Genomic DNA, 26,125 nt, shown 5'->3' with positions numbered 1-26,125 from the left:
ATATCAAATAGATCAAGAAAATTGCCATGAGTCGAGTTGTGAATTCTTCAAAATTAACAAATGATAGAGCCTTGGTTGGAGGTATATTATACATTAGATGCATGGTATATTTTTCCCTTGGTAGAGGCTTTTGTAATTATATATTACTAGCCTTTAACCCGTGCAATGCGCAGGATATTCCTAACAAAGCAACTTCTATTATAGAGGTCTTTTTTTTTTTTTTTTTTGGTTACTTTTCTTTTTTCTTTCTTTTTTTATTATAAAAAAAGTCAATACTTTCTATTCAACCCAATTCAAGTCTGATGTGTTTTCTAGTTACAATACATTTTATTAAAATATCAAATTTTCTTAATTTTTTTAATTATTTATCTTTCTTCATACACAACAATCATCATCTACTTTCTTCCTTCATCCTCAGGATATGTAAAATAAATAAATAAATAAATAAATAAATGTAAAATAAATAGTATTGGTGTGAATTTAAAGGTTTGTTATAAATTTACATGGTTCTATATAGATTAATGTGGGTCATTTTTGTGTAAAATTGTGTAAATTTTACACATTTTTCTATTATACAGTCATTGATGTGAGAACTCTAACAATGGGAAAAAAAAAAAAAAAAAACCCTTTCTTTATCTCATATATAGGCTTCTTATAACCTTCCTTTTCCTCTATCTACAACATCAACAGGACCACCTTTGCAAATAGTTGGATGTTCTTGTTATTGGCTTCTTAGCTTTAGGAGCATCATAATTATAGAATGATTTCTATCCCAACATAGCTAGCTCCTAGTATTCCATCCAAACCTTTCATATCAACCTGGAATGAAGGGCTTCTGTTATTAGTTTTTGCATAAGAAGATGAACAAAACTTTAAATTGAATGAAATTATAGAGAGATATTTCAGAGAGAGAGACGTGGGGGTTAAGTATAGTACCATGTAACAGTATCTTTTTGGTTCTTTGATTTGGCAAGACCAAACTCCCAGCTCTTTAAAATCACCATTTCTCATCAACAATAATTTTCTCAAAGAAAAAATGCAGTCATATTTGCAATTGACATATACATTCAGATTTACATAAATAAACCCACACTCATACCCAAATTAATAACCAACTCCCTGTTCGCCTCCAAACAAATCACACAAATAGTGCTTCAAAGGAAATTAATGACCAAAGCCTTAATTATATTTTGCATCCAATTCAAAACCAAAGCCTTAATCATATGTTAGCAGCAAATTTGGAAATAAAATTTAAAACTTTAACAATAGTATTTTGAAAGTTAAGATGGTAGCTATAAGTTGTAAAACAGGGTGACACTGGTTTGACAGTGGTAAATTTCCTTAGATTTCTCTCTCTCTCTCAAGGAATTTTAATGATCTTGATTAAACCCTATAATCAACACAATAAGAAATAGAGAAAGCAGAAAGGTAAAGGAAATATTAACGAAAGACATTTCAGTTAAACATTAAAAAAAATCACAAAATAAATTAGAAAACAAATAGAAAGCCAAAGGTTATATATGCCAAAGGAAAGCATCCAAAGGAGGAGCATAACCCCATCAATTAACTATGCAATCAACACCTCCTGCAGTCATGAGTACAAGAATAACCGGGCCCTTTGCAGCAGCGGCAACTTGGTTGATAAGGTCAGTTTGTTTTCCTGGAAGGAGGAGATCCAACCTGTCTAAGCCCTCTGCCTCAATTGATAAATCTAACCCTGTCACAATAATAGTGGCATCAGCTGTCTTTGCAGCTTCCACAGCTGGGGGTATTAAGCTAGCATCCTTGCATTTAACGTCGCCACATCCCGCTGCGTAGTTCACTTTTCCATATGTTGAAAAGCCATCAATAGGAGAGGTGTATCGGCATGGACTACCAGGATTTCTTGGGTCAAATGCATAATTTCCAATCATAGCAACGGTAGAATTGGCATGTGGTCCAACAACTGCTAGAGTTTTGAACGTGGCAGTGTTTAAAGGCAAAGTTGGTCCATCATTTTTCAGAAGAGTAATTCCTTCTCTTGCTACTTGAGTGGCTAACTCAATGCTTCTGTTGGTGCATATGTCGTTTTTACCAAGAGCTTTGTATGCAGGCAGTCCATCAAAGTACCCTGCTCTCAAAAGCACAATATAAAGGTTTTGTAGTGCCTCGTCTATATTTGACTCTCTAACCTTCCCTTGGTTCACTGCATTCCCGAGGTACTTGGGGTAATAGGCTCCGCAGTCCAAATCCAATCCTATATCGAACATAATTTACATGTTGGTATAATTCATAATCAAAATCAAAATTTATATGACTAACTAGTAACCTGCTTTTAGTGTTTATGCAACAGCGTCCTCATTTGAGTCGTTAAGAAATTTGTGACCCGTTACCATTACTTCAACGGAATCACAATCAGCAACTATATAGCTGGATTAAAGAACAGAATATTTGCGATCAGTCTTTTACAAAAAATAATCAAGGTCTAATAATGGGGTTTTAAATATTATTGTACCCATGAAGATTCCATTCTTGTCTAAGGGTCTCTCTCAAAAGCTTTGGATCAGCACAAGATGGTATTCCATTAACACGGTTATAAGAACACATAACACTGCTAGCATCACCATCTTTAACACACATTTCAAATGGCCGCAAGAATGACTCTTCCAAATCTTGCTCTGTCACCTGCAAGGACATTAATATATTTATATGTTAAATCCCATATCATTTTTAATTTGTAGTACTTTAGAGAATGAGTAAATCTAGACACAACTTTTGTGTCACAACTTTGATGTGGTAACTGTAAGGTTGAATTTATTCAACCATCTTATTGGCTTTATTCCGTGCCAAATTTGCTTGTAATTCAGCATTTAGTAACCCTGTATTTAGGTGGGTTTGATGTAAGGGTAGTGAGTGAGATAGAGTGAAGTTTGCTCAAGAGTGTGCAAGAAAACAGAGTGTCGCGGCTGGGTCTCGCGGGTGACTCGCGGCTTCAAGCCGTCAGAAGCAACCTCACGTGCCAAGCATGCTGGAAGGTGAATAGTCTGCTAGCTGGAGCACTACAGGACAAAACAGGACAACTGGCCATACGGTTATCTCGCGACTGGATCTCGCGACTTAGTCAAGCCGCGAGGTCAAGCCGCGAGCCACCCCTGTTTTGTAGAATTCTGACGTTTCACATTCCTCTCCACTCCAAGTATAAATACCCCTATTACCCACGATTGAAAGAGAGCTTCCAGAGAGAATTTTGAGAGAGAAACCCTAAAGAAAAACCAGATTGTTTCACCCACAATCTCTACCTTAGAATCTCTTCAAATTCCTCAACTCTCTTCCTCTCCATTGTCAAATCCTTGAGAGGCTTTATACCAAACCAGGTTCTCACCATCATCATCATTGTGAGACTGCTGTTTGGATTTCTGGGAAGCAGTTAGGAAGGAACCAATCTTCATTGGTTGATGCTACGGTCTAGTAGCGGAATCCGGGAAGCTAGAAAAGAAAAAGGTTCGGCGTAACCTCGTTGGAGCAAGAAGCTTGGAGGGCTTAGGTGCACTGGGTAGATTAGGCTTGGAGGGTCTATTGCTGTCCTTGTATCCCAACTATATTTTCTAGTGGATTGATTACCGCTTGGAGGGCGGCGGAGAGGTTTTTTGCCGAGGGCTTCGGTTTCCTCTTCGATAACACATCGCGTGTTGTCTTTGTGTTTGCATCTTCCTTCCTTTCTATCTTTGCCTTTATATTTATCTGCTGTGGATTTTATTTTGTTATAGCTTAGATAGTATTTAATCAATTTCGTATGATAGCATATGTTAAGTTTCCGCACACTAGTTGTTTGACATATTGCTTGAATTGATTAAGTTGTTATTTGGGGGTCTAAACGTTCAAATGTGTTTTTACACGTTATTGAACTTTCAATTGGTATCAGAGCGGGTACACTGATATTGGTTTCATTACCATTGTGTGATCCTTGACTCCCTTTTGAGATGGATAGGTCTCAATCCCTAAATGCACCTCCATATTTTGATGGTAGTAATTATGATTTTTGGAAGGTTCGAATGAGAGCTTTTCTGTGTTCTATTGATGAATCCGTTTGGGATGCTGTTGAGATTGGTTGGACCAAACCAGAGGCAGCAAAATCCACATGGGATAAGGCAGCACTTGCTGCATCTAATGCTAACAGTAAAGCACTCAATGCTATTTTCTGTGGTGTGTCTCCAGATGAATTTCACAGGATCTCTCATATTACCGTGGCCAAAGAAGCATGGGAGATTTTGGAAACTACCTATGAAGGCACGAAGAAAGTAAAAGACACCAAGTTACAAATGCTGACCACTCGGTTTGAGGAGCTCAAAATGAGTGAGGATGAGTCTTTTGACTCTTTCTATGGGAAGTTAAATGAAGTGGTTGTCAGCAAGTTCAACTTGGGGGAGAAAACGGAGGACTCGAAGATTGTAAGAAAGATCCTTCGATCATTGCCGGAAAGTTTTCGAGCTAAAGTGACAGCAATAGAAGAGAGCAAGAACCTCGATGACATCAAAGTGCAAGAGCTGGTGGGTTCTCTGCAGACTTATGAGATGTCGCTGCCCAATCAACGGAAGAGTAAATCTCTTGCTCTAAAGACCATTAATGAGAAGGTGGAAGATCAAGACTCATCGGGAGAAGATGTGGTTGACAAAGATGTTGCATACCTTGTCAAAAATTTCAAAAAGTTTTTGAAATTAAAAAATAATGGCAAATTTGATGATAAAAGAAAATTCCAAAGTTCTGGAAGGGAGAAAAGGGAATTCAAAAGGAAAGATGGAAAAGAATCCCAACCTACACAAGGTGTCACTTGTTTCGAATGTAACGGGCATGGACACTTCAAAAAGGAATGTCCGAATTATTTGAAATCGAAAGGTAAAGTGTATGCCACGACCTTGAGTGACTCGGATTCGTCTGACTCAGAGTCTGAAGAGAGCTGTGATGGAGAGGGGAACTATTCAGCTTTTATGACGATTGCTCATGTTGAGTCGTCAGATGAACTGAATCTGCTTGTGCAAGACCTTGGAGAACATAGTGATGATGAATCACTAGGAATTGTTGAAGAATCGGATGCTGAAGTAGATGGAAGCAACGCGAATCTTCAGGAGAATTATAACTTACTTTTGGAGAAGTCCGGGGAATACACAAGGGTGGCCAAGGCTGCTGTGAGAAAAATGAAGAAGGCTGAGGAGGACTACAAAAGTCTCCTAATCCGATATAGGGAGGCCAAGTGTGAGATAGAAACTCTGAATGGAGAGTTGTCCGAAGCTTACACAAAAGTAAGGTTTCTTGAGAGTGAGGTTGTGCAAGCTAATGCTAAAGTAGAGAGGGTTACCACCAAGAAGCTAGATGATGTTATATCATCTCAAAAGAGCTTCTCAAACAAATCCGGATTGGGATATACCAGAGGAGGTAGTTCGTCTGGAAATGTTAGTAAAGGAGTGAAGTTTGTAAAGGCTGAAGTTCCAGTTGTAGCTAACCTTACTGGTGAGAAGCTCGAGGTGGAGGAGAAGAAGAATTTGGTGAACCAACGGATGTTAAATCCTCGCAATCAGTTTGCAGACAGATCTGAATCTCGTGCCAAGTCACGTCCTCGACCACAAAGAGGTCCTAGAGGAACCTATGTGTGCCACTATTGCGGACTTCAAGGGCATACTCGACCGAATTGCCAAAAGTTGAGAGCAAAGAATAGTGCAACTCCTCAAAGGTCAGGAGGACCTAGAAATGATAGGAGAATTTGGGCTGGAGATCAATCTAGAGATCAGAATGGTGATCCCGGAATGATGAACGTGATGAAGATGATTGGTGCATTTACCAACTGCTTGGAGAGCTTCTCACGAAGGTTTGAAAGCCCTAACTCCCGTACCCAATCCTATAAGGAAATCACCCCAAACGCAAGTGACGTGAGGGTGAATAAGGGTACTCATGCATAAGCATTACAACATGTCCATGCATTAATACTTCCTATGCTTTGTGACTATGTTTGTTTGTTTTGCTTGCTATTTTTGCTGTTTTGATTGTTTGCTTGTCTACATGTGAATTTGTTTAATTTTGTCGTATCAATCTTTTTGTTTATTGTGTCAAAAATCCAAAAACCACATAAAAATTAGAAAATCAAAGAGCTTGATTGACTTTGTTGAGCTTTTGTCTCAAAACTTGTTTTGCCTTGTACCTTTGTGCTAATGGCTTTGTGCATTTTCGAACATTACTTGTTTTCATGCACATATATCTCTGTGGGAAAAAATCTTGAAATCTTTGTGATTGTTGTAAATAGATCTTCAAACTTGTCATGAATGATTAGTGAATGGTTTTGTTGATCTTGAGACTTGCATAGACTTGTGTCTATATATCTTCCCACTCTTTATTTTTGTTTTGTTAAAAAGAGCTCACCAAATGTAAATCTCCAAATGAAAAGAGATATTGAGCTGCAAAAGCCTGTCGCACATTCTAGTATTTGACTAGGAAAAAGGGTAAGCGACCTTATATTGAAATGAATGTTTATTCAAAAAGCCAAAGGCTTATTCCTTAAAGTGAAATATCATATATCACTCTCACAATGAGCGGTGATTGTCTCAAAAAGATCAAAAAGATCAATTGTTATGATTGAAAGTGGAGTCAAATGTAAAGCTCCAAATCATGTTATCAAGTTTATGTGGGAGGTCATATATACATATTTCTATAATTGAGATGGGTCACATGATTTAGTGCTAATTGTGTATGCCTTGGTTGAATTGATCATTGAAGCTTCACATTAGACGAAGGACTATCTCATTGTTGATTTCCACACACAACACACAAGTTTATGTTCAATAAATGCCATATTCATTTGTGTGATTGTACTTGATGAAATGTGTTTTCACATGCTCAATCTTTGTTAATTCAAGCACAAAAAGATTTTTGAGTGTTTTAGGTGTTTTTGGAAAGTATTTTGCTTGAAAAATCTGAAAATTTCAAAAATCCAGTTTTGCCCTGTTTTGGCGGCTCTGTCGCGGGTATGACAAGTCGCGAGCCTCAGTCGCACCTTCGCTGGTTATTTTTGGCGACTTGTTCGCGAGTGGAAGGTCCAGTCGCGAGGTTCACTCAGAGATTTTCGCGGCTCAGCTCGCGACTTACTCGCGGGTAGACCTTCCAGTCGCGAAAAACACTTAAGAAAATTTTTCAAATTTTTGGTCTTGTGTGTTTTGGTGGCTTGAGCTGGCGACTGTGTGGCGACTTATTCCAGTCGCGAAAAACGCGTGTTTTGCAGAAACAGGAGCAGTTTTTAAACCTTTTTCAGTTTTCCCTCGAACTTTTATGACTGTTCATCTTCTCTCTAAACTTTCTCCTTTCCAAATACTCTGTGAATCCATTTTCAAACCTCATTGGTGCTTCATTTCTTATCCAAATCATCAAGAAAAGGTATGGGTTTTTGCTTTCTCTATCTCATTTTCCTTTTTCCTGAATATTTTTGCTACTGTTTGGTTTGATTTTGTGTTCGAAATACTTCTATCTTGTGTAATGGGTATGGCGTGTGTTGTTCGATATTATTCTCATCTGTTTTCATGTTGAGCGGTCACCATGTGAGTTTCATTGTTCTGATATTTGCCTATTATTGTGTCTGACAATCTTTTCTTAAATGGGTTTGGTGTCCTTTTGACTTACTCATTTCATTTGCTTGAGTATTGATGTTGGTGTTCGGTATTGGTTACTGAGTTGTTATGATAACATATTGTATGTCTCTCATCCATGTGCTCTAGTATGAATGATTAGATTCTTCATGTTGAAATAGTTTTCCTTGCTCATATCTATGGTAGAGTGTTTTATGTTATCTGCTCTAAATGTTCGATTGCTGTATCTGTTTGCATATCATGGTCTTGATAAACCTGTCTCATTGACAGTTGTTAGTCGTTTTGTCCATCTCTGTCTTTGTGCTCTATCACCATATTGCTGCACCTATCATTTCGTGCTCCTGTGTATTGTTGGTAGTTTGGTTGGGACTACAGTGTCTTCAATTTGTGTTTAAATATTGAAATTTTGTTTACACTGAATCTTGTTGACATTTCTCTTGTGTGGTATTATTGTTTGGTTCTTTGTTGTGGGCCTGTTCTCTTGCAGATGTCTCGTCGATCTTCCAGGGGTAAAGACATTATTGCTGACGAACCAGCAACACCAGTTGCCAAAAGGACTCGATTATCATCTCAGGCCTCTCAAGATCCCAATGAGGATAGATTCAGACTTCCTCTTAACTCACACGTCTACTCAAACGTGTTTGACAAGTCGAACACTATAGTGGAACGAGTGGTAGAGTTTAATACCTTAGGGACCACTTTCGTCCCTCGAATCTTTGAGAACTGAGATTGGGCAAACTTGTTCGGGAACTTTGATGACCCAATGGATGAGCTGGTCAAAGAATGCTTCTCCAATGCAACTGATCTTGGACCTGAACTCGTTTTCTGGGTCAGAGGAACAGAGTTCAGTGTTACCCCAAACTCCATCGCAGACCTTCTCAGCATCACCAGACCTCGGAATGTTAATATTACTCCTTACGATGAACGAAATCCGGAAGTTGGAGAAATTTTGCAAATCCTAGGATACGATCATGAAGTATCCAGTGTAGGAACCTCCATCAGCACCGCAAAGTTTGCACCCGAGCTGACCACACTGAAGTTGATCATGTTCACCAATCTCTACCCATTGTCCAACACTACATTCATCAATCTTGGGAGAGCTCTATTTCTTTGTGACCTTATTACAGGAGCTCCCATTGACATATGTGCTCACATCTACTACATCTTGAGGAAGACCGCATGTCGATCTGCAGCACGAGGAGTTATTCCATTTTGCAGTCTCATCATGAAGCTCATTCTTCGTGAAGGCATTACTCCTCCTGCAGATGGAAAAATGTTGACTCGTCAACGTCCCATTTCCTTGCTCACTCTTCAAGCTAGCAGAAGTCACTCCTCTAAATCACCAAGGAGTGCTCACATCTCTCCGGTCACTCCGTCTGCCCCTGACTCAGAGACACCAGCACATACCACATCTACATCACGTGCTGTTCCTGAAGCTTCACCAGCTCCTATTCCGCAAGCACCGACTGCTCCTCATACTGATAGAGCTGGCAGTGTACTTGAGCATATTCAGAGACGCGTTGATGAGCTTGTGGCACTTCTCTACTCCACAAACAACCATGTTCAAATGCGTCTCGAGACTATGGAGAATCAGCTAGATGATATTCAACGAAAGTTGGACGAGAGCCTTTAGCTATTCGTGACAAAAAGGGGGAGAGCTTTCAGTAAGGGGGAGAAAAGTCCAAAGGGAAGTGTGCATAGTGATAGGGGGAGTACACACATACACACATACTTTTGTCATACTTTTGTTTTTAGTCTTATCCTCTAAACTTGTGTTTTTTTTAGGTTTATGCTTGTTGGGTACTATTTAATGTTTTTATGGGTCTGTTACACTATGCTTTTGGTGTATTGTTTCTAACTCTTAACTTATACTCTTGGTTTAAAGTTTAATATATTTTGATGATGTTATTCAGGATGTTTTGTGTTTTTGTACCCTTGTGCTTATGTAAGCTTTTAGGGTTTTTGTCTTTTGCATAGTTTGTAGGCTTTATGGTTTGTACCTTGCCTAGTGCAGCCTTTATACTATGTTGAAATCAGTACTTTAATATAAATGTTATGCATTTTGGTTTATGTACTATCACTCTTGTGCCCTTGTAGGATTGTTCCTAGATGCATATGCCCTGTGTGATATGCATTGGTTGAGTGTTGTGCATACAAGTGTCTTGCCTTGTGCTTGTTAACTTGTATGTTCTTGTGTTCATTCCAAGTGTGAATGAGCACTGTGATCACTACCTTGTGGTGTTCACTTGGTTGATCAAGCCATGGTTTGTTTCATAACTCCATCTTTGCTTGATCACTTATTGCCTGTTTCATATGCATTTTATAATTTTCTGCTTACAATGATCATGGTGTATTGTTGTGTTTCAGGAGTATTATGTTCATATGATTCAAGTGCGTCACAGCTTCTAGAGTTAGGTGTGAGTGAGTTTTGTTCAACTGTTCCCAACTCACATGTTAAGTCTAGAGTCTGTTTTAGGGTTTTGTCACGGAATAGCCAAAGGGGGAGATTGTAAGGTTGAATTTATTCAACCATCTTATTGGCTTTATTCCGTGCCAAATTTGCTTGTAATTCAGCATTTAGTAACCCTGTATTTAGGTAGGTTTGATGTAAGGGTAGTGAGTGAGATAGAGTGAAGTTTGCTCAAGAGTGTGCAAGAAAACAGAGTGTCGCGGCTGGGTCTCGCGGGTGACTCGCGGCTTCAAGCCGCCAGAAGCAACCTCACGTGCCAAGAATCCTGGAAGGTGAACAGTCTGCTAACTGGAGCACTACAGGATAAAACAGGACAACTGGCCATACGGTTATCTCGCGACTGGATCTCGCGACTTAGTCAAGCCGCGAGGTCAAGCCGCGAGCCACCCCTGTTTTGTAGAATTCTGACGTTTCACATTCCTCTCCACTCCAAGTATAAATACCCCTATTACCCACAATTGAAAGAGAGCTTCCAGAGAGAATTTTGAGAGAGAAACCCTAAAGAAAAACCAGATTGTTTCACCCACAATCTCTACCTTAGAATCTCTTCAAATTCCTCAACTCTCTTCCTCTCCATTGTCAAATCCTTGAGAGGCTTTATACCAAACCAGGTTCTCACCATCATCATCATTGTGAGACTGCTGTTTGGATTTCTGAGAAGCAGTTAGGAAGGAACCAATCTTCATTGGTTGATGCTACGGTCTAGTAGCGGAATCCGGGAAGCTAGAAAAGAAAAAGGTTCGGCGTAACCTCGTTGGAGCAAGAAGCTTGGAGGGCTTAGGTGCACTGGGTAGATTAGGCTTGGAGGGTCTATTGCTGTCCTTGTATCCCAACTATATTTTCTAGTGGATTGATTACCGTTTGGAGGGCGGCGGATAGGTTTTTCGCCGAGGGCTTCGGTTTCCTCTTCGATAACACATCGCGTGTTGTCTTTGTGTTTGCATCTTCCTTCCTCTCTATCTTTGCCTTTATATTTATCTGCTGTGGATTTTATTTTGTTATGGCTTAGATAGTATTTAATCAATTTCGTATGATAGCATATGTTAAGTTTCCGCACACTAGTTGTTTGACATATTGCTTGAATTGATTAAGTTGTTATTTGGGGGTCTAAACGTTCAAAGGTGTTTTTACACGTTATTGAACTTTCAGTAACTTCTGTGTGATGAATTTAAGTTACCCCACCCTAGCATCAAAATGGTAGCGATCAACTCCATGCCAATTGTCAACATCATATGCAGCAAAGTGCTTGCAACATGCGGCAACTTTGAGTGGTCTAGTATTCAAATCTTTATAGTGCTCTGTCCCTGCAACATCCTGTAAACCTCTCACGTAATTAGAGGCATATGTGCCAACAACGAAAGGATCTTCACCAAGTGTCTCAGTGATTCTTCCCCATCTAGGATCTCTTGCAACGTTGATGGTTGGGCTCCAAAATGTTAATCCAGATCGCCCAAGATTGTACATTGCTCGTGCTTCTGTTGAAACAACCTACAAATTGGTGGCAAATTTGTTTCAATATGTGTACACAATCAAACTTATGCACCAATAAAAAAGTGTTATACCCCTCATGCTAAAATATTTTTCAAACTTATTTCACTCACGGTAACTAGTGTCATTATCCTATTTAATTGTTACCATTGCCCATGTTGGGCAAAGTGGTACCTCCTCTTGCCATGAGGGGCTTGTGTGCGGTATTCATATGCTCATTAGTTCAAGCCTCGAGGTGGGGTTTAGGTATTAAGATTTCTAAACTAGATTATAAAAAACAAAGAAGAAGCTAGAATTGATCTTCACAAGGAGATTGTTAGCCTTGTTATCCACATTCTCTTTCCGATGGTGGTATTATGTGTAAGCATGATATATAACACACTCTTCACATAAAGTAAACATATTCATATGGAATGAGTGTTATATATCATGGTGTTTTCGTTTTATTTTATTTTTAAATAGCATTATGTACACTATATTTAAGATAAGAGACATTCATCTGACCAATTTCTCTCCAGAGTTTCTCGTTGAATGAAGCTGCTGTGAGTATGGCAGTGGGAAAGCTGGTTGCATGAGGAACTAGATTATCAAAGACGGTTCCTGGACCAACATTGGACAGACCATGCAGCGCCTCAGACCACCACTCGTTCTTTGGCAGCCCTAATCTAGCCACTCCATCAGCATTATTTCCTAGCTGTGCTATCTTTTCAGCTAGTGTCATTTGATCCACCAAATCTTTGGCCCTAACATTGTAGGGAAGCTTCGAGTCACAAAAGGCGAAACTTTTCATGTCCAGTTTGAGTTTGGCATATCTGACAGGATCACATATATAAGTGAAGTCACTGCCAGTTGGGGTGGCTGCATCAGTACTAATTTTTAAGACTTTTTCTTTCTCATCTATACAAATGACAAAGGAAGTTATATTGAAAGAGAGACAAAGAAGAAAACTAAGAATTTTAGGCATGGCTTTTTCTGAGAAAGAAATCATTTTCATTTGAAATATACAAGCACATGGAAGCTTTTATAGGGATTCAAGATATCAATGCTCGCCCATCCTCGTCCTAGGAACCCTTCTTGTGGGAATGAGAGTTTTACTATCAAGTTTCCCTACGAGGGCTACTCACAGCCAAAAGAAATAAGAAAATGTTAAAATTACTGCTGACCAACAAAAATATTTTTCTATTTGTTTTGTTTTGTGTCTAAATAGAAAAATGTTATATCCAAAATATTTTTATAACACTTTCACAACAAATCATAAGTAGCAGGTTGTTACGGCTTATTGTTAGTGAGCAAAAAAGTAATTTCAGTGTTTGATTTAAATTATAATCAATAACAATTTACTGTTTCAAAAAAAAAATAAAAAAAATAAATAACAACTTACTACCTATGAATATTTGTTATGAAAGTGTTATGAAAATGTTATGTACATGGCACTTCTCGCGGAATATATGAAATTGGATATAATTATGGTAGTTTATAAATATAGATATATATTGGATTTCGTTTTTGTAAGTTGCTATCTATTTTACCGTTTAAAGAAAATATAACATGTCAAAGATTCTAATAGAAAGTTTAAATATAGAAAAGAAATTTAAACTCAATTAAATAAAATGAGAAATTTTATGTTCTCAACATTTTCATAACAAATTATAGATGATAAATTGTTACCAATTCTAATTTGAACCCACTACTAAAATTTGTTTTTTTTGTTTTTTTGTTTTTTTTTTTTAATTTGTTCATCAACAACAACTAGTAAAATCCTGTCACTTAGGATTTGTTGTGAAAAATGTTATAAAAATGTTGTAGACATAGCATTTCTTTTAAAAAAAAATACATAAAACTTCCTTAGTTTTAAATATTTTAAGTTCCTTAATTAAATTAAAAAACATAGATGCATTGAATTTAATTGTCTTTGGAAAAAATAACATTATAAAATAATATAATATGTTTGAATTTAATTCGGGAATCTAATGTATTTCTATTAGGGTTATATTTTTATGTAATTGTCATATCTTAAGACAAAACATACTTTACTTGTATTTAGGAATAAAATAGCTCATTTAAAGGCCCATTAAGCTCCTATTTAAATATAGTGGTGGATATGGAAACCCTAGCCTCCATCTTTTGAACTTGTGATTTCAAAAAATAGAAGAAAAAGATCTTGTTACGACTCTTGTGTGCCTTTGGGTTTTGTACCAAGTAAATTCTTTGGCACCAAAAATTATTAAAAATATTATTGGAGTTTCTGTGTGAAGTTGTTGCAAATCAACTACAACAATCAAAAAAGTTGCTGTGGAGCTAGTCACGTAGTGGGATTTGTGCTAAAAAGTTAAACATTGATTGGAGATTTGTGTACAAGAGACGACTTCTATAAGATCAAGTCCAATTGGGGATTGGAGCAAAGGTTCGACCATAGTACCTACCTACTGTAGAACCTTTGCTCCAATCCCCAATTGGACTTGATCTTGTAGAAGCCTTCTCCTTTGCACAAATCTCCAATCTATGTCCAACTTCTTTGCACAAATCCCACTATGTAACTAACTCAACAGTAGTCCTTTTGATTGTTATAGTTGATTTGCAACAGCTTCATACAAAAACACCAATAAGATCTTCAATTGTTGGTGCCAAAGATTTTACTTGGTATAGAACCCAAAGGCATACAAGAGTCGTAACAAGATCTCTTTCTTCTATTTTTTAATCTCACAGGTTCAAAAGATGGAGGCTAGAGTTTCAATAAGAAACCTTATGAAGTATTAGGGTTAGCGTTTTCTATCTCTACCAACTTATTTAAGTAGGACCTTAATGGGTCTTTTAAATGGGCTCTCCTATTCTTTTTAGATTTACAAAAACCTACAAACCAATAGCCACTAGGATTAAAACGTTGCAGGCTCGATAGATTGAGAGGTATTGAGATAGGTAGGGCTATAATCGAGCCGAGCTTTATCGAGTGGTGCATGTTCAAGCTTGGTTCGTTAGGAAAAATCAAAATTTCAAACTAGTGACAAGCCTAAAAATAATGTTTGAGTTTGAGCTCGTGCAAAAGCCAAAAAACTTGAGCTTGACTTGGCTTGACTCGTGGGAAAGCCAAGCTCAAGCTTAATATCAAGCTTAAACTTGAGCTTAGGTTAAGTTTTTGAGCTTGAGATCTAAAAAGAATTACATTATCAAATGCTTAAATCTTTAAAATGGTTTTTTTTTTTTTTAAATAATATACTCATTTTATCATACGTCTAATCTTACCTATGATTAGCCATTATTCAAATTAAAAATTCACGTAATTAAATTAATTCATTCATCCTTGTCTACAGTTACAACAATTGTTCAAAATACAATTTTTACATTCATGTTAGATGGAAAAGAACTAGAAAAATACTTGTTTATAACTATAATGAATGGGAAAGCAGTAACATGTTTCATAACTTTACATTATATGATTGATGGGGAAGGATCATTTGTAGTGCACTTAATTAATTAATTTATTTTTAAATGTAACTAAATTCTAAAGTGGTTCTTGGTCATTTTAGAGGGAAGGAAAAAATTAAGGTAATGAGTAGTAGATCCCATATTGGCCATGTCATTATTAAGATATGTGTAATGAGTATATTTAGTTACACACATATAAACTTGTAAATGAGTCTATACATGAATTATTTTGTATCAAGCCTTATAGCTCACAAGTTTGTTCATGAATAAATTTTTTTGCTTAGGCTCGACTTGTTTATTAAATGAGCCGGATCAAGCTTGGATTATTTATAAAAATAAATAAATATAAACAAGATTTTTATCGAGATGAGCCCGAGTTATTCATGATCGGTTTGATTCATTTATAGCCTAGAAACAAGTATTGAGCTTCATTAAGTCTTGGTAATAGGAACACACATTTTTCCTTCACTAAAAAGGAAGAAAAAGTTATGAATTAATAACATCCAATCCAATTTGCCATTAAGTGAATTAAATATTTAAAAAAAATAATTTCAAAAGTGTAATAATAAATTTTAAATAAAAATAATTTACTTGATAAAACGTTAACTAAATATCATTATTAAAGTAATATTTAAATATAAAAATGTCATTTTAAAGTTTTCACCTTAGGCTCAAACTTATTGAGTCAATCATGTAGTAAGAACTTTCAAATTGACTAAAATACCCTTGAATCCATTAAAATAAGTAAATACTTGAACCTTCCAAAAATTTACCAAAATAATCTAAGAACTACTAAAATGACCAAAATATTTCTAAACCTTCAAAATGACCAAAATATCCAAGAACCACCAAAATTATAAAAATAACCCTAGACCTTTCAAATTGGCTAAAATGCCCATGATATCTCTAAATTGCAAAAATGCCCCCAAAGCATCCAAAATAACTAAAATACACTTGAAAACTTCAAAATGACTAAAATACACTAGAAATGTTAAATATGACCAAAATCCCAATCTGATCTCCAAAATCACGAGAATATTTGCATATCTTTAAAATGACTATAATACTTCTGAAACCTCCACAATGCACAAAAGGCTCCCAAAACATCCAAAATGAATAAAATGCCTAAATTGTTACATTTTGTAATGAATGTTTTAATTTCTTTACAAATGACTTCAACAACTTAATAAATGATGTTTGAATTACATTTTTGTGATTGATGACACATCATATGGTAAAAACTTTATGATGAAATTGAAAACTTTGCATGGAACACAAAACCCAAATAGTTACATGTTCCCATCAATTAGTTGATAAAATCCATTTTTACAATAAGTTTAATACATGGACAAGGAATGTCGACTATCAATTTATCACATAATAGAGTTTTATTTTGGCGAAAACACTATTTTGATCCCAATATTTTGGGGTCACAATTAATTTGGTCCCTAAAATTTTGCAATAGTCAATTTAGTTCCTATTATTTTCAACTTGCAGTCAATTTGGTCTCTACCATTAACTCACTAACAGAAAATGCTTATGTGGTAGACGGCAAGTATAATTGACACACTTGAAGCTGGCATGGTGAGTAAATTAATATTATAAAATTTTAATAGATATTTAAAATGTCATATCAGCATTTATTATTATTTTTGAAGTTACCACATTAGTAGTTTAATTGAAAATAAATAAATCAGAAAAATATAACAAAATAACACAAAAATTCAATATATCAAAATATCAAAATTTTCTTTTTCTTTTCTTGCATTTTCTTACTAACCAAACATACACAAACACTTACAAAATCCCAAATCAAACCTAGACTTAAATCTCCTTTATGATTACAAACACAGTTCAAACACTCCCACGTCCAATCTTAGCTCGCGATACAATTCCTAAAACCCCAATTCCTCCCAAAGCAAAAATTTGCAATTCTACACCTCCTCATCTTCCTCTCTCTCTTCTTACTCTTTCCCACTCACAATAATACCCTCTCCCTATTAGTACTATGATGACCCTCACATTATGGGTCGACCACTTTAACTCATTTGAATCTTAAAGAAAGAAGTTTCTTGGAAATTTTCTACATCACCGATTAAACATCACGCCATGTCAAATTTCTCATAAAGAAGGTTTTTGATCCTCAAAATCTGTCTCTCATTCTATCATTTCTAAATTTTAGATTTGATTTCATCTCTCTCTGAATCTATGAAGAGATCGATGTTACGCAAAGGAAATTCATCCTTTGGACATGCCTTATTTACATTGCGATAGTCTACATAACATCTAATCTACCCATTCTTATTTTTCATAGAAACTATATTAGAAAGCCATTGGGTATGCTAAATAGATCTGATGAACCTTGCTGCTAATAGCTTCTTAACTTCCTAGGTAATTTGAGCCTTCACTTTAGTATGAAAGACTCTGGTTGGTTGAATCACGGCTTGGTTCTTGGATCGACATTAAAAGAGTGAACCACTAGTCTAGGATAAAGCCTAGGCATTTCGTCATAGGTCCATGCAAATACATCTTCATACTTCTTCAATAGTTCCAGTAGTTGTTCTTTTTTTTTTTTTTTTTTTTTTTTTTTTTTTTTTTGGTACTAGTAATTGATTATTGATGAGGACAAGTTTTTCCCTAGGTCAAACCTCCAGGTTTACCTCTTCTAGTTCTTCCTTTGGCATGATTTGTGTCTCCTTTTCCATATCCTCGTGTTCCTCAAAGATCTCTTCTTGGGCTATCATGTAAAATGGTGGTCCAAGACCCTCTTGTAGGCTACATTCAAGTCCCACGTTCCTTCATAAGTGATATATTGCCATTCCTCCAGGTTTTTGAACAATCACACATTGTCAAGAGTTGGATGAAATTGTTTCCTCTTTCTTTTGCCTTTTCCTATCAAGGAGGTTTCTCAAGTCATGATTGTTACTTTCCTCATCTTTCTCCTCTAGGATGGGAGCACCTAGGGCCCTAGAGATGGGACATTCTTTAGTTGGAGCCAACTCATCATAGAACATGGTTTCCACAAAGTTCACTTCGTTTTGGTTGAAGGGACTAGGATTGGCAGCAATTCTTATGGGCTTTTTGTTCAATCTCCCTTTTATGCACTAATGGTACGTTGAGGGGATTAAATGGTGCTTGTGGAGCCATAGTCGCCCTAATAGGACATGGTAAGAAACCTCAAAATTAATTACATGAAATCGAGTTAAAGCTACTATGGGACCTACCTTTAGGGCTAGTTGTATAAGTCCCTTGGTGGATTGTGCAGCTTCTTCAAACCCCGTAATTTCCATGGGCGTCCCCAAAATCGTCTTGTCAGCCATTCCCACAATGTTAAGAGTACTCAAGGCAATGAGATTGAGTGAAGCTCCTATGTCTACCAATGCCTTTTTTATTTGGACACCATTTATGGTGGCTATTAGATCGAGTGGCCTTCAATGATCTAGGTACTCAACTTCCATATCTTCATCTGTGAATGTTATTGTGTTGGTGGTTTCTAGGAAGGCTCTGCCTGCATGAGTTTTTGCTATGAAGCACTCCACTCCTACATCTGCTACTATGTTTATGAGGGATTCTATGGTGAGCCTCCTTGCTTCTGGCCCAAATCCCAGCTAATTGAATAAAAGACCTGAACTTTGGGTTCCTCTGTAAAGTTCTCACAATATTTGGGTGGAAGGATTCTCCTGCATCTTCTCCTTCTATGTCTATTGGATTTCCATGAATTACAAAAGCCACCACCCCTTTTTCCTTTGTGGTTGGGTAGAGGATTCCCCTGCACTTGAAGCTCTCGTTGAGTAAGCTCTAAGGTCCCTTTTCGTAGCTACTTGTGAAAGAGTTTTTGAAGGGTCCAGCAATTTTTGGTAGCATGTTGAACATATATTTATGGAGCATGAGGAACAATGGGTTTTTTTCTTTCTTGTTCTGTTGGTGGTTTGGCTACTTTATTTGTCTTGAAGATCCCACCCTCTATCCACTTATTCAGAACATGATTTAGCTCCTCTGCCATTGATGGTATCACTAGAGGTTCCTCAAATGTTTTTCCCTCAAGCCTTTTCCTTTTCTGTCCCATTGAAGCTGCCATGGCCTAAGGACCTAGTACCCTTCTTGTCTTTATGGTTAAGGCTGTTCTCTTGGCCCATTACAGTAGGTCAGTAAACTAAGCTGTGCATAGGTTTTCCAAATTGAGTCTGTAGTCATACAACATGTTGGATATACAAGTCTATACCAATTCTTTTTCTTCATGGTCACTATAACAATCCAAGGACACGTCCTCGAATCTTTTGATAAATTGCACGAGGTCCTTCCTGGCCCTTGGCTTTATTGCTTGAAGTTTGGCAAATGTTACTTTGTCTTATCCTGAGTAATACTTGGCACAAAATTTTTCTATCATATCATCCCAATTTCTGATGGATCTCAAAGTGGTGTACCAGGTATATGCCTGATCTATCAAGGACTTGGCGAACTCCCTCAAGCACAATTCCTTGTCCTCTGCATGGAGACCCATGGTGGTAATGAACCTGCTTATATGTTCCATAACACTTCTCTTTTTTCCATCATATGGGCTAAACTTCGGGGATTCATAATCCTTAAGGTAAGGCTTGTTGAGGAGCTTTGCTGGAAAAGGAGGGTCCCTAAAGAACTACTTGGGGATCTTTAGGTGCCTCTCCCTTTCTTGTTCAAGAAGGGCATTAACATTTACCAAAGTGAGATACTGCAGATTAGTTCCCTTTCCCATTGCAAATCCTCCATTTGGTTGGGGTCTTTCTTCTTTAGCCACTAGGGGAACGTTGTCCCTAACTCCCTGAGTCCTTCCTTCTTTGAGGAGACGAACCTCTTGTTGTAGGTCTTTCATCATTTCCACCATCTAGGTCATTGGATCAGGTTCCACCACCCTCTTGTTCCTTTGTCGAGAGGCAACTTCATTTTCTCTTACGGGCTCTGATGCCACAGGTGGCAAGTTAGTGCCTTTGCTGTTTCTTAGTCTTGGAGTCATGCTTGTGAAGGGATTGCTTCTTCCCTCTTCTTTTTCCTAGTCCCCAATGGAGTCGCCAATAAATGTGATTCCCTTTTTTGACAATTCCTAGGGCCAGTACTAATGTGGGACTTTGGGTCACTGAAAAAGGGGTTGGATAGATGTTGGATGAACTGGGCTTGGCTTACTGTGGCCTATTTGGACCATTATACAAAACAATATATATATATATATATATATTGGTTGAGTAAAAGGGAGAAACAACAAGTACATAGCATAAAAATGAGCAATGATGATTATGAATGCTTCAAGAAAGTTATATTTGATTAAGTCAAGTGTTAGAGTACATTTGGTCCCACCTTGTGAGGATACTCCACAAGGTCTAATAAGATTCAAAGATCACAGACATGGCTAATCCCCTTTGGGTTCCTAGGACTTGTGAAATTTGAGTCCTTTGAATCCGAATGGCTTATTGAGTATTTTGCTACAGGACCTTTTACAATGCCTCTCTTCGCTCAATGGACTTGACTTAAAGCTTAAAACTCTCTTCTTGTATATATTTTGGTCTCTTGTGCGTAATGATGTCTGCCCTTTAATGTCTCCCTTGCTCCTTTTTTATACTGTTCTTTGAAGACCTCAAATTAAATTTTTATCCCTTGCTTCTTTTAGTAACAAGGCTGAGTTCCTTTGTTTGGAACCATGGTGGCTGTTCCTTTCCTCATCTTCTCTCATTTCATTTGTTACCGTTGCTTCGTCCGTTACTTTTCATCATCAATGCGCACAATAAATGTGTAATGCTCGTTTGGATCATCATTAACATGGAATGACGATCCCATGTTTATTTTTGGCTTATTAGCTGACGATCCCGTGGTCATTTTTGGCTCATCAGTAACTAAACTTTTCATCATAATATGTCCTTATTTTTGTTGTCGAAGACATATGGTGACGAAATAACATGTGTGTACCAAATTAACTTATTTTGACCATCCATATAAAAATATTGATCATCTTGACTTGAGAGTTATAAGAATTTTTGTTCAATAATGTAAGGTTGAATTAATCAACCATTTTGTTGGCTTTATTTCGTGCCAATTTGCTTGTAATTCAGCACTTAGAAATCCTGTATTTAGGTGGGAATCATGTAAGGGTAGTGTGTGAGAGAGTGTGAAGAAATAATCAAGAATGTGCACTGAAACAGGGACTCGTGACTGGATCTCGCGGGTGGCAAGTGACTAGCAAGCCGCCAGATGATGCACACGAGTGAAGCATGCAGAGAAGCTGAACCATCATGCCAGTTGTAGCACTACAGGACATAAATTCCATACTGGCCATTCAGTTAGCTCACGGCTTGGACTCGCGACTCAGTCAAGTCGCGAGGCCAAGTCGCCAATCCACTCTGTTATGGAAAAAAAAACTGACTCTTCGCATTCCTTTCTCACTCCAATATAAATAACCCTTATGCCCACGAAATGTAGAGAGATTCCAGAGAGAATTTTGAGAGAGAAACCCTAGAGAAAAACAAGATTGACTCATCCACAATCTTTACGTAGTGACTCTTCAAATTTCTCTACTCCCACCCTCTCCATTGTTACATCCTTGAGAGGAACATTAGCCAAAACCTTTTCTCACCATACCCATATCTGTGAGAAGGCTATTTGGTGCTTGGGAAGTAGTTAGGAAGGGACCAACTGATATTGGTTGATGCTATGGGTTATAACGGAATAAGCCAAAGGTAAGCTAAAGAAGACAAAGGTTCTACGTAACCTCGTTGGAGCAAGAAGCTTGGAGGGCTTAGGTACACTAGGTAGATTAGGCTTGGAGGGTCTTCTGCTGTTCATGTATCCCAACTTGATTCTTTAGTGGATTATTGACCGCTTGGAGGGTGGCGGAGAGGTTTTACGCTGAGGGTTTCGATTTCATCTTCAATAACACATCGCTATGTTGTCCTTGTGTTTGCATCTCTCTTCCCTTAATCTTTGTCATTTAATTTCTGCTGTAGATGTGATTTTTTTTGGTTTAGATTGTTTATCAATTTTGTGTTAAGCTTATGTTCATATTCCTCACTTAATTGTTTGATATTAAGCTTGAATTTATATTTTGTAAATTGGGGTCTAAACGTTCAAAGGTATTTTACACACATTTTGAACATTCATTTGGTATCAGAGCGGGTGCACTTGCTGTGATTTAATCACCTAAGTGCTATCCTGGACCCCTTAGCTATGGATGAAGCTAAGGAAAAGGCTATGCTGAATTGTGGTTTAAATATTTGTGATAATGACTCTATGAGTTTGTTTGAAAGGTGTCCTAACAATGAACTCCTAGAGTTATTGAAAACAAAGAAATATGCAAGGATATTTGTTCACATGCTGAAGTATTTTGAAAATGAGAATCATATCTTACACAATAGCCTATGTGAGTCTAATTCTTTGATTAAGAAGTATAAAAGAAGAAATAGAATTTTGTGTGATAAGATTGATAATTTAAAAAAGAAAATTCAATCCAACAAGAGCATGGAAAATGAAGATAAGTTTCTATTTGAAGGTCAAGAGTGCTTGTCTCATGCTTGCTTGTTTGTGCACACTTCTTTGAAGGTTTTTAATTCATGCCTATGGTATCTTGATAGCGGTTGTTCTCATCATATGACAGGAGATAAAACATTGTTTAAGTCACTCAAAGTGAAGGTTGGTGACTATGTGACATTTGGGGATGGAAGTCATGCTCAAGTTCTTGGCAAGGGGACTGTTGAGATTCCTAGATTACCTCTATTGAAGGATGTCTTATACATCAAAGGGCAAAAGGCAAATCTCTTAAGCATCACTCAGATATGTGATGAGGACTTTCTTGTTCAATTCTCAAAGAAGAGGTGTGTAATTATTGATGAAGAAGGGATTCAAGTCTTGGAAGGGAATAGGACTACCGACAATTGTTATAGAGTAGTCCCTATGGCACCAATTTCCTATAGAAGTGCTCGAGTTGACATGTTGGAACTTTGGCATCAAAGGTTTAGTCATGCAAACTTCAAACAAGTGGCTAAAGTTTCGAAACTTTAGGTGGTTGAAGGACTTCCAAAATTTGGAAAGGTTAAGAAAACCATTTGTGGTGCATGTCAAATGGGGAAGCAAACAAAGCAAGTCATCAAAAGGTGAATGTGATTGTAGTTTCTCGATGCTTAGAGCTCCTTCATGTCGATCTAATGGGGCCCACAAGAACTGAAAGTCTAGGAGGAAAAAGATACATTATGGTCATTGTTGATGACTTCTCAAGATACACATGGGTGGAATTCCTTAGGAAAAAATTTGAAGCATGTGAGAAAATGGAGGTTCTATGCAAGAGACTTCAAAATAAAAAGAGGGTGTCTATTGTCAAGATAAGGAGTGATCATGGCAAGGAATTTGAGAATGCACGATTTGATTCTTTCTGCAAAAAGAATGGGATTAAAAAGGAATTTTCGGCTCCTAAGACTCCTCAACAAAATGGGGTGGTTGAGAGAAAAAATCGGGTAATTCAAGAAATGGCAAGGGTCATGCTACTTAACAAGTAAATTCCACAAAAGTTTTGGGGAGAAGTTGTGAACACTTCATGTCACATTGGCAATAGAATATACTTTCGAGTAGGAATGAAGAAGACCGCATATGAAATTTGGAATGGAAAGAAGCCAAAAGTGAAGTACTTCTGAGTATTCGGAAGCAAGTGCTACATTCTCAATGATCGGGAGAATCTTGGGAAGTTTGATGCGAAAAGTGATGAAGGTATCTTCCTTGAGTATTCTACTAGTAGTCGGGCATACAAAGTCTACAACAAGAGAACAAAGACAGTAATGGAGTCCATCAATGTGAAAATTGATGATGCTATAACAAAAGTAGAGATGGTTGATGATGGAGAAGGGCCAAGCACTAAAGAACCCATTGTTGAGGTCGAAGCCCTTGATATTGAGGTTGAAGGATACACACCAGAAAAGGAATCAACTCCCGTAAACTCAAGAGTGGAGACTAGATCAATGTCTAGAACATCAAGTCCTCTCACTCCTTCGGAAGTTCATCCTCCTATCTCTCGGAATGATGAAGTGTCCACTTCAAAGAAACCATCATCACAAGTGGTTAAAAACCATCCGGAAAGTAACATTACTGTGTCTTTAGATGAAGGTCTTCGCCTTAGAAAGGGAAACAAACTTCTGGCCAATCATGTGACATATCATTGCTACCTAGCTCAATTTGAGCCGAAAAAGGTAGAAGAAGCTTTTCAAGATGAAAATTGGGTTGAGTCAATGCATGAAGATCTTAATCAATTTGTGAGGAATGATGTATGGGAACTCGCTCCTAGGCCTGAAGGTGTTCATGTCATCGACACCAAATGGATCTTCAAAAACATGACCAATGAAGATGGAGAGATTATCCGGAATAAATCTTGGCTTGTGGCTCAAGGATACATTCAAGTAGAAGGAGTAGATTTTGATGAATCCTTCGCTCTCGTGGCAAGGCTTGAGTCTGTTCGCATTCTCATGTCAAATATTGCATGCACCATGAACTTCAAACTCTACCAAATGGATATGAAATGTGCATTTCTAAATGGCTATCTGAATGAAGAAGTGTTTGTTGAACAACCTAAAGGCTTCGAAGATCCTCACTTTCCGGACCATGTGCTGAGATTGAAGAAAGCACTTAATGGCTTGAAACAAGCTCCAAGGGTTTGGTATGATCGGCTTACTCAGTACCTCCTGGATAGAGGATTCAAAAGAGGGTATGCTGACCGAACTTTGTTTGTCAAGAATGATGAGGATTATCTTCTCGTAGCTCAAGTATATGTTGATGACATAGTATTTGGAGCTACTATTGATGCTCGAGCCATAGAATTTTCTGAGGAAATGAAGAAAGAGTTTGAGATGAGTATGGTGGGGGAGCTTACATTCTTCTTGGGTCTTCAAGTCAAATAAAGGAAGGAAGAAATAATTCATTTCACAAGAAAAATATGCTCGAAATATAGTCAAAAAGTTTGGATTAGACTCCAAGAAGCATGCCTTTACTCCTATGAGTTCATCTACGAAGCTCAATGTTGATTCTTCTGGGTTAGAAGTGAGTAGAACCTTGTATAGGAGTATCATTGGGAGTTTACTCTATCTCACAGCAAGTAGACCGGATATTGCTTTTAGCGTGGGTGTTTGTGCTCGATATCAGGCTGCTCCGAAAGAATCTCACTTGACTGTGGTGAAGCGAATCATACGATATGTCAATGGAACTCCGGATTATGGCTTGTGGTACTCAAAGGACTCTAATGCTTGTCTTGCTGGTTATTCGGATGCCGATTGGGTTGGAAGTGTGGATGATCAGAAGAATACTTCAGGTGGCTGCTTCTATCTTGGAAACAGTCTTGTCTCTTGGATGAGCAAAAAACAAAATTATGTGTCTCTCTCTACAGCTGAAGCTGAGTATATAGCTGTTGGAAGTTGCTGTACACAACTACTTTGGATGAAGAAGCTACTTCATGACTATGGGATTTCGCAAGATACTATGTGTGTTTTTTGTGATAACACCAGTGCTATAAATCTCTCTAAGAATCCGATTCATCATTCCAAGTCAAAATACATAGAGATACGTTACCACTTCTTCTGGGATTTGGTGGAAGATAAAGTTGTATGTCTTGAATTCATTCATACGGAAAACCAAAAGGCGGACGTTGTCACCAAGCCTCTCGATGGTCCATGGTTTGAATCACTCCGTAAGACCATCGGTGTTGGTACAATTCCTTGAATCTCATGTGTGATGTGTGCTTTATTTCTTTGTCTTGAGTTGATTACTCTAGTTTAGAGCACACACTACTTTGTTGGCTGTTTGTATAGCATGTTCTGCTTGTTTGCTTTTGCTTTAAATGTTTTTACATTGTTGTTTTTGGATCAATCTTTTATTGCTTTGTGTGTCAAAAATCCAAAAAACACATAAAAATTAGAAAATCCAAAAAGTTTGATCGACATTATTGTGTTTTGTCACAAGCATATTTTGCCTTGTACCTTTGTACAAATGGCCTTATGCATTTACGAATGTAGCTTGTTTCCTATGCACTCATATCTTTGTGGGAGAAATCTTGACATCTATGTGACTGTTGTAAATAGATCTTTAAACTTGTCATGAATGATTAGTCAATGGTACTGTTGATCTTGAGACATACATAAACTTGTGC

The 26,125-nt window shown here is 37.4% G+C and overlaps 1 pseudogene; it reads right to left on the bottom strand.

The window, feature by feature from the left end:
- Positions 1-1,559: 1,559 nt before the first annotated feature.
- On the bottom strand, positions 1,560-12,528 carry LOC115980919 (annotated as a pseudogene).
- Positions 12,529-26,125: the final 13,597 nt, after the last annotated feature.

Source organism: Quercus lobata, chromosome 3, assembly GCF_001633185.2.
Source record: "Quercus lobata isolate SW786 chromosome 3, ValleyOak3.0 Primary Assembly, whole genome shotgun sequence".
Classification (NCBI taxonomy): Eukaryota; Viridiplantae; Streptophyta; class Magnoliopsida; order Fagales; family Fagaceae; genus Quercus; species Quercus lobata.
The sequence above is the reverse complement of the archived record's forward strand: the minus strand, read 5'-3'. Positions and strand labels throughout refer to the sequence as shown.